Source organism: Chlorocebus sabaeus, chromosome 21 (assembly GCF_047675955.1).
Source record: "Chlorocebus sabaeus isolate Y175 chromosome 21, mChlSab1.0.hap1, whole genome shotgun sequence".
Lineage (NCBI taxonomy): Eukaryota > Metazoa > Chordata > Mammalia > Primates > Cercopithecidae > Chlorocebus > Chlorocebus sabaeus.
In genome coordinates, this window is record NC_132924.1 from 18,711,582 (window position 1) to 18,721,449 (window position 9,868).

General features: G+C 38.8%; 1 long non-coding RNA gene across 1 annotated transcript; it reads right to left on the reverse strand.

The window, feature by feature from the left end:
• Positions 1-376: 376 nt before the first annotated feature.
• LOC140709640 (uncharacterized) lies at positions 377-7,896 on the reverse strand. Its single transcript, XR_012090303.1, has 2 exons — positions 7,383-7,896; positions 377-1,774 (listed from the first exon to the last, which is right to left on the reverse strand). It is a non-coding gene; the product is annotated as an uncharacterized lncRNA (long non-coding RNA).
• Positions 7,897-9,868: the final 1,972 nt, after the last annotated feature.

Sequence of the window (9,868 nt, forward strand, 5' to 3'; positions counted from 1 at the left end):
TCTCAGCATACTGTTTTCAAAGGCCCCTGCATTTCCCCCCTTTTAATTTTGTTTTGCCTCAATCCTAAAAAGGTAGCCCATATTTGTTCCTGTGTTTTCTTTTGTTTTTGGTGGCGAAGGAGGGAGCATCGAATCACCAAAAGAAGTAGACCCAAACCAAGTGCCCAAAGCAATATACTTCCAGAGATTGTAGAAATCCATGTTTTTATCTGAGTCCATGGGTTAAAGGCAGCAAGGCACTGCCCCAGCTCCTGCAAGGTTACAGTTCCAGACAGCACATGCAATTGTTGTCGAAATGCTTCGGAAATGTTCTGAGTGAGCTCTTGAATGTCCAAACTAATATTTTTATGGCCAATTAATAATTTTCAGATTACAGTCCAATTTTGAGAGATGTTAAAAGGCACAGGCATTACACAAAATTGAGTGGAATTCCAATCACATTGTAATGTTACCCGAGTACTGAGTACAGTGAGCTGATCTCCAAGCCATGTCAACGCTTGCTCCATGTTGTCCAATCTTTCAGCAAGTTGAGAATCAATGTTTCGTTGTTGAAGCCATAACCGGTGAGATTGTTCATGCCATTGCTGCACAAATTCAGCATTTTGTATGCTTTGATGAAGAGCGAGCCCTGCTACAGCCGCAGTGGAGGCAATAGCAACAAGACTCATCACCGAGGCAATTATAAGTCCAAGGGCACGGAGGGTTCGCTGAAGAGAAGTCCAAATATAAGTTTCAAGAGGTGATGCCCCCCACGGTCGCGTAAGATTAACAGGTAGCCAAATTTCCTTACGAGCCCTGAGGATATAAATATCCCCAGCAAAGTTGTGCCACCAAGAATGATTGAGGCAAGACAAAAATGTACACGTATTGTACAATTAACAATTCCCGTATTATTATCCCATATCAAATTCCCTGCTAATAATAGGTAGGGCTTACGGACACAAGCAATAATATATCGAGAGGTATTCCGATATAACTGAATATGAAAGGAATTAGTTGGGTTAGAAAGATTAAGAGACATATTCCCCACAAAAGTGCTAATGGCATCGCCTGCAGCTAACAACTTCCAAAGATGACTCTGTACTTAGGCCTCCTTCACACCATACCAAGGTTTCATTATTGTTAGCAGCAATACTTTTATTTACCCGGTGCCATTTCAAAGGTATGTGACTAAATTTTATTTGAAAATCACCGTGCACACTTCAATCAGTTATTTGCATCCCATTGTATTCTAATAAAATCCGGGTTTTATTTCCCCGACATAGTTGCCACTCCAGCACCTCAATATTAGGAGAAACCTCTGGAATAGGACAAAAAGGTAAAGAACTAGGAATAGTTTCATTATTATATACAGTATGATTATAATAACAGTATTAGCAGCCACATAACTATGATTATAGCGAACAACCCAGGCTTCATACGATTTTCGGAGACAATGAGAACTATTTCCCATGCATATTGGAAGTTCTTCCACTCCAAATTGGTATGTGTTGTTTATAATTCCCGTTTCCCGTTCTATATTGTCCTTGTCTATATAGGGGGACGGCATTCAAGTAGTGTCATTGGTGAAAACCTTAATTTCCGCCTCTCCCCAGGCGACTCCCAGATACAAGGGTGGAAAGGGAATATAAGTGCAATATTCATACAAAGTCTCACTAAGGGAAATAAGTCCCCCGCTGAGGCACATCCAACAAAGGAAGAAATGCATGCTGAATCCAGTTTTCTTTTCAACAGGGTTTCAATCATCTTGTAGGAAACCACTCAGGTCCGCTCCCTGTAAGGACAAGAGCATAGCCCCGTTCCTGTTTTAGAACTTGCCCTTGAACATACTTACCTTCTTCATTAGGATACCAAATCTTTAAATTGTCAGCGGGGACTATCACCGAGAGAGGTGAAGAAAGATGGGTTATGACAGCGGAGTCTTGCAATTGTCTCCATTGATTCAAAAAATAATTCAAGTAAAAAGAACCTTCAAAATCAAAAAAATTAAGGTAGAAAGGCTAACCTTCAAAAAAATGTGGTTTTTTGGGGGGCTCATTTCCCCCTTTTTATTTTAATAGTTGAGTTTTTAAAGTTAAATTTGCGCGCTCAATGATGGCTTGACCTTGACTGTTGCCCGGGATCCCGGTGATATGTCGAATATTGTATTGCTGTAAGAAAACTTGTAATTTATGAGAGACATAGGCAGGGGCATTATCAGTTTTAAGTATAAAAGGAATGCCCATAATGGCAAAACAAGCTAAGAGATGTGTAATAACAGAATCAGCTTTCTCAGATGGCAACGGAGTGGCCCATTGAAAATGAGAAAAAGTATTAATGGTATGATGAACATACTTTAATCGTCCAAAAGAAGGAATATGTATAACATCCATTTGTCAAATTTGATTAACTTGAGTACCTCTCAGGTTAACTCTAGGATGGAAGGATGGAATGCTCAAAGGAGCACAGAAAGGACAAGCTCAAATAAGAGAACAAGCTTATTTATGAGTTAAATGAAACCGTCATTGAAGGCCAGAACTATTAGTGTGATGTAGAGCATGTTCTTGTTCTGCAGCCTGCAAGTGGCCAATTAGAAGTGAATCAATCTGAGTATTTCCATGAACTAATGGTCCAGGCAGTTGAGAATGAGAACGAAGATGAGTGATGAATAAAGGAGCTCGACATTGGCTCAAAGTAGAAAATAACAAGGAAAAGAGTTTTTGAAGAGAAGAAGTAGCACAAAGAGGTAAAGTGGCCTGAGAAATATAAGAAGTAACATAAACAGCATATTGAGAATCACTAACAATATTACAACCAGTAGTAGGGAAATTAAGTAAGACCATGAGAATAGTAAACAATTCTCCCTGTTGCACCGAGGGATAAGGATAAACTGTAACTCAAGATTGATGAAGCTTCTTGCCAAGAATCAGAAGTTGCAAGAAGATAAATGATCTGACTATGAGTGAATTGAGAGATAATTAAGGAAGGATCTCCTCCCCAAAGTTGTCGACAGTGATGCCGTCCTTTGATGATCAGTTCAGCTAAACGATCGATATAAGTAGCCAAGTGTTTAGATGTTTTATTGGACAAAAAGATCCATTTTAGCGGCTGATTGGTCTGATGAATCATTCCTGTAGGAGAATGTAAAGTATGAAATAAACAAAGGGAAAGGGGAACATCGGGAAGGATATAATGTAAATGAGCCTTTTGAAGTTGCTCTTCCACAAGCTGGAGTTTCTGTAAAGCCAAAGGAGTTAAATGACGTGAGCTGTCCAAGTGACTGTCTCCTTCTAGAATAGAAAAAAGATGTTGTAACTGAATAAAGAAAAAACAATTTTTGAGATCTATGACCATTAATTTTTAACTTTGTGGGATAAGGGCAGGATTAGGAAGACCAGGCTGTAAACTTTCCCTAGGTTTAATGTAAACATTTATAGTTTTAAGACAAGACAAAGACGGGAATTCCATGCATAAATACGTGGCTTTATATTCCTCTCGGCCATTTGTTTTTTGACTTACTCTTTTAGAGTCCTAAGTATTTCTTTAAATAATGGTCACTGTTTCACATAAATAGGAGTGGTGGCTATGAGTTTAAAGGATTGTAGCCCATTTTGAACATCATATCTTTGGCAGCTGAGGAAATATGAGGAATGTTTAAAAAAGCAGCAAATTGTTGTGAAAGATCTTGTTCCCAAAAATTAATATTGATAGGAACAATATAAAAATAAAAAAAAAACACTTGACCTTGTTAACCTTTAGGACCGACACAAGTTAAAGGTTCTACGTCTTGATAAACCACAGAAGCAGCACCCAAGCCAGTGAGTATAACTGCAACTTGTCTTTTTTCCTATTGTATAGGCCTCTAATTTAAACAAATAATAGACATATTTACCACCGTGTCAATTAACCCTTTAAAAACTATTTCATTAATGTGCAATGAACATAGGGGCTTTTGATTAGAAACTAAAGTTTCCCAAAAAACAGTTTTTTCTGTGCTACCAAACCCTCCCTATTGAGAATACATTCCCCTGCCTCTAGGCATATAAATTGTGAGACTTAAAACATAATAAGACTTTTATTAGTAACATTATGTCCTTTTGGCAAAGGGCCACACTCGCTAATAGCTAATTTATATACTCCTCTATTAGGAGACAAAGTATAAGGCTGAGTAATAACTAAGTCAGCAGCGGCGCTCTGCTTAGTTGCCACATAAAGCTGAGAAACTGGGGTAAGGTGTGGGATCCTTAAAGAGGACTTGAATTTATTCCTTGATGTTGTAGGCCATTGCTCACTGGGTATTGTATGCAGATTTAGTCAATAACAAATATTTGTAAACAAATAAGGTGATTACAGGTACAGAAATTCAGTTTGTAGTTTACTATTCAATAGAGTATCTGCTTTGTAAAAGATGGTGGACCACAAAATACTCAACGGATTTTGGTTTTCAAAACACAATGATGCTATCCAAGGCTAAATGGATACTTGAAATTGGGATTGGATCTGGTGCTGAGATACAACTTTTACTTAGTTATTGATTTTTCTTTCCTCTGATTATTCCAAGGAGGGTGACTACCATTTTTGTACTTTATAGAGCAGTCTAGAGGAAAGGGTTAAGCATGTAAGCTCTGGGGACAGAAAGTCATATTTTCAAAATATAATAGCTATATGACCTTGGATACATTTATAAAACTGTCTTAACTCTGTTTTCCTGTCTACAAAATGGTAATAATTATAAAATTTGTCAGTCTTAAAGGGATGTTGGAAGAACTAAATGCAAGTGAAGATTTTTTCACAGTAGTAGACACACAGTAAGTACTCAGTATACTATGGCTATTATTACTGTTATTATTGTTAATATTACGTCTATTAATTTTAGCTATTTAATGTAACAAGTGCAGAACCATAATCTCACATCCTTCAGAGTCATGCTGATCTTGTATTTTTTGGTCCTTGGACTAGTTTAGTGATTTATTACAAGAAACCTAGTTAGTTTGTGCATTCTTTTCCTTTCTTATATTTCTCATTTGTAAAGACTGATAAACCAACTACACTTTCAGACCTGGTGACATAAATTGTTGGGGCCCCAAGCCTGTGGGCCCCGGCTCCCATTTCCCAGGAGAGGAGACAGTAAATTTCCACTTTTATCAGTTTTGAAATGACATTTATTTGTCCAATGTCGACCTTTACCACAACATTTGTACACCTCTGAAGGCACCTTTCTGCCTTGAGGGATAAAAGTGTTCAATTTTTATGACATTCTTTTTTGAAATGTCCAGGTTTACCACACTGAAAGCAAACACCTTGTTTGTTATTTCCTTTTAAGGCTTTAGACAAAGCTCCAGCAAATAATTGAGCATTATAAATAGCCCCTCCAACACTAACACAAGTTTTAATATATTTATCTAAATTGGCCCCATTGGCCTTTAATGATTTTAACAAGTTTTTGACAGTCAGCATAAGCATTTTTAAAAGACAACGTTTGTAACAAAATTTTTGAAGCAAGGTCAGCACCCACAATTTTCAAGACAGCATCCTGAAGACGGGCTACGAAATCTGAATATTGTTCATTTGTGCCCTGTAAAATCTTCACAGAGGAAAGGGAAGATTTTCCTGTTATCTCTACCTTATTTTAGGCCCTTAAAAACAAAGTCTTGATTTAAGTAAGGGCAACATCTTCTAGACCAGCCTGAGCACTAAGAGTAGCATATTGGCCCGTGCCTGTGAGTTGTTCCTCAGTGGCTCCTGGGGGATCACACATAACATTTTTTCTAGCCTGTACATGTGCCTTGTTCATTTACCAGCTGTGCAATTGTAACCACTGAGAACGATCAAGAAAAACCTTCCCCAAAGTCTTCCAGTCTATAGAAATTATCAAATTTTCTGATGAAAAAATATCAAGAAGACCAAGGATAGGGGTTCATAGTTAGAAATGGCAGCTTTCATTTCTTTTTAAAAATTTAATTTGTAAGGCATTAAATTGGACATTATTGCCACCATTTGAAAACTAAGCATTAGGAGCAAAAGAAGCACAAATAATTGGGAACAGATCCAGCTCCTTAAAATTTTTTTTTTTTTTTTTTTACGAGACTTTTTTTTTTTAATTCACAAAATGATACATGTTAACTCTAAGCTGGAAAACACGGATCACTAAGTGATTTTGTGCGAAGCAAACAACAAAATCATTAACACAGAAGTTATACCAAAAATGCAAAGGAGCCTTCCCACCTCTGCACAAAACAACAAAAGCCCAAAAGTTGTTAGGCTGAAACATTTCAAAGTAAATTATTTTATGACCTCAAGAAAAAGATCATATCAAAGCTATTTTATCAGTTCCAGGAAAGTTTCCAAAATGTTTAATCAAGTCAGCATAAAAAGGATACCAAAATCTAGGAGAAAGCGCGTAATAAAATAAAATGCTGCAAAACACAGTTCATCCTCAGTTATATCAGTGAAATATCCTAAATTAAAGACTTGCCGATAGAATGCAGCAAAAACAGAGACAGAGCAAGAAAGGACGCCGAGCAGGAGCCCGAGGTTCACGGTAAGAAAACAAGTGGCTGAGCAGCTGGAGAGAAAGCAGCCCGGGGGATTCGGCCACATGACGTGCGGTCGACCCTGCGGCAGGGACCCGCCAGGCTGCCCGCCCCTCAGCGCCTCAGTCTCTCAGCCCCCTCAGCCGTCTCAGCCTGTTGGGGGCACTGAGAAAACTTTGCCAAACAAAGGTAAAGATAAGGAAGCCCGGGGGTTGGAGGCACTGGAAAATTCTCTTTTAACAGGGCAGAAGGAAAAGAAACAGGGAAAGCTCACAAAGGTGAATTAGAAGAATGTATCTGTAATATTTGTTGAAGCATTTCCATAATACACTGCATGTCAGAATTTCCCTTAGAAGAAGGAAGAGCTGGCTTTTTCTCTTCTCCCCCTTTTGCTACCCTGGCACAAATGGGCTCCATTTCAGATTTATTTTATTTTATTTTATTTTTCCAAATCCTCAGATACCTTTCCTCCTGTGGCTACATTACCACACTCCGAATCAGTCTCAAGTAACTCTAATGTCTGAGTGATAGAGTGACACAAGGTCCACAATTTTAGAGGCATAATATCCCCTAACTGGAGAGCTCTAAGCAAAGCTTTTACTACCTGTAACCATTTTTTCCGATTCAGCTGCACTTTAGTCTGATACTGAAACCAGTAACAATGTTATTCAACATGGGCAAACAATCGCTTCAAAGTCTTTTTCTTTCACTTCTACTCCCATAGACAGCAACAGTCCTTGAAACAGCCATAAATATTCTGAGGCCAGAGAGATGGAATTCCCATAATGAAAGCTTAAGAAGGTTCCCCTTAACAATATCTGAGCCTTACCTGCTCCTAGGGGGTTCCCCTTCTTGTTCTCCCCTACTCACCCATGCTGAACCCTGCTCGCTGCGCCACTTGTTGGGGGCCGCACCGGGGGTGGTGGAGAATGAAAGAACACACACAAAGACAAAGACACACAGAGAACATGGCGGCCGCACTCAGAGCCTCCGCCTCACTTTATTTATACTCCATAAACCTCAGGTCAGCAGAAAGAATGCAATGCAAAACAAACTTTCTTTTCCCACATGTAACCTTCTACTCAGTACCTTGTTTCTATATTCTTTCTTATCTACCCGCCTTCTTGGCGCCTACGGGAGTTCATTAAAAGTTCAGTTGGAGATACTGTCCTTGAGCCCTATCTATTCTCAGCATACTGTTTTCAAAGGCCCCTGCAAGGCATCTTGCCTGTTAGGTTAAGGTCTGCCTGCTGGTTTTCTGAGAGCAAAGACAAGATATGAGGCTGGGAGGAGGTGTCTTGGGAGTCAGCATTCTGTATGCCGGCAGTCTACTTAATTTCCCTGATTTTGATAAGATCCAAAGGCTCTCAACTGTACTCCCAGTCCAGAGAATCTGTTTTTACAGTCTCTAGGGGAAAAAAACCTTCAGAAATCTAGGAGAGAGGATGAGGGAGCAGCAGTGAGGGCAGTTGCCTCATGCATAGAGTAAGGAGTCGGGAGATGTAGGTGCTTCCCAAACAACTTGTGTGATTCTCCTTAATTTAGCAGCTTTCTATGCCCCATGAGCCAGAGATTTAGAGATTTAGCGCTGTCAGTTCTCAAGCATTTTGAAGATTCTGAGTGTAAACTGGGTTGAACTCTCAGGAGAGCCGCCACTGGGGTATATGGATAAGAATGCTCTTCTAGACAAAGGCAGTTGCTGAGCCCACAATGGCCTTGAATGAATTAGCAAAGGCACCCCTTCTTCAGGGCAGACACAGCCCCATGTCTGGGTGCATGCTTGGCTGGAGAAATGTGTGGCCAGGATTTCAGCTCCAACTCAGGCTTCAGAGTGAGCACCTTTTTGCCATGACCAAGACACACACAGCTGTGGGCTCTCAGCTTCCTCCACGACTGGCCTGTTTATACCTAATCTGTTTCCTTGCATCCATTTTCAAGAAATGTGTTACTGTTGTCTTCTCCCATGTTCTCAATGGTCTTGTGGATTTAAGTGTTCTTTGTAAATGTCTTTTTTTTTTTTTAAATGGGATTTTAGCAGGGTTTTGGGAAATAATAAAATTAAATGAATGAATTTAATCTATTAACTCAGAACGGTGCTCCCTCTTCTGAACTCCTGCCTTTTTCCATGTTGTCCTATTTCCTGTTTGTTCGTCGTTATGTGGAAGACATTTGTGTTTGTTCCATACACAATTTGACCATTTTTTGACCAAAATGGTCTCATCTTGGTCCCTTACTTCAAACCAAGATGAAGGAATAAGTGGAAATTTATGCTTCTAGCTATTAAGAGGAATGCTCCAATGACCATCTTTGAAGCTGTCTATTTTAGTGCACTTTAGCCTTCACCTACTCTTTTAATAAGAGAATTAAATATATTTATACCTTTTTGGTGTAAATTTCACACCAAACTTAATGTTGTTGCCTTAGATTTGCTTTCCCTTTCTTTTATTCCCCTCTCCTCCTTTTTATTCTGTTATATATTCTGTACACTTTAATTTCCCTAAAGACTTTTTACTTAGAATGGTTTTTGATATGTGCACTAGTTTTAAATTCTATATTTAGGTGTTAACATTAACCTGCAATTTATTTATATGATAATTTTCTTTTTCTTTTTATTAACTGGAAATGCTTTTGATACATTTTATAGAAAGATTATATATGAGGTTTATTTCAGAATTATTTAATATGGAATAGTATTTCTTTTGCCTTTATGATTATATATTATGATTTAATATTGTGAAGGGGAGGTCTGAAGTCTGATCTTTTTTTCTTTAGAATTAACTTAGGTGAAATTTTTCCTATTGTTGAGACAGAACAGGGAGCTCTCTTAGCAACCTGTGACCCACCCCCAACCCTTGGCAAGCATGGAAATAAAGAAAAATCTTGAGTTTTGTCAAGGGAAATTCCAGGCACATAGGTAGGCCTGAGAAGTAAATAACCAACTTAATAAGTAAGAAGGTAATAGCAGCCTAAAACAATAGCCAAGGAAGCTAGACTCAGGAGACTCATTCCCTATAGAAACTAAAGATATCTTAACATATGTTTCATATCTTAAGACATACATACGTTCTTCAGAAACCCAGACCCCCACCAAACGAATCGGCTGGCACAGACCTCAAATGAGGGGGGAGCTGAGGACTGAACCTTGACTGCCATGTTTTGTTCTAAATTTCTTCCTGAGGGGCCTAGAGGAGGTCACGTTCATGAGTCAGAGCTAGCATTCTTTTCTGATAACCCAAAATTTTTAGACAAAGCTTCACCTCCTTAAGCAATCACAAAGCAGAAAAGCTTTGAATCCACCTACGACTCATGGCCCCTGCTTTGAGATGTCCTGCCTTTTAAACTCAAACCAATGTAGA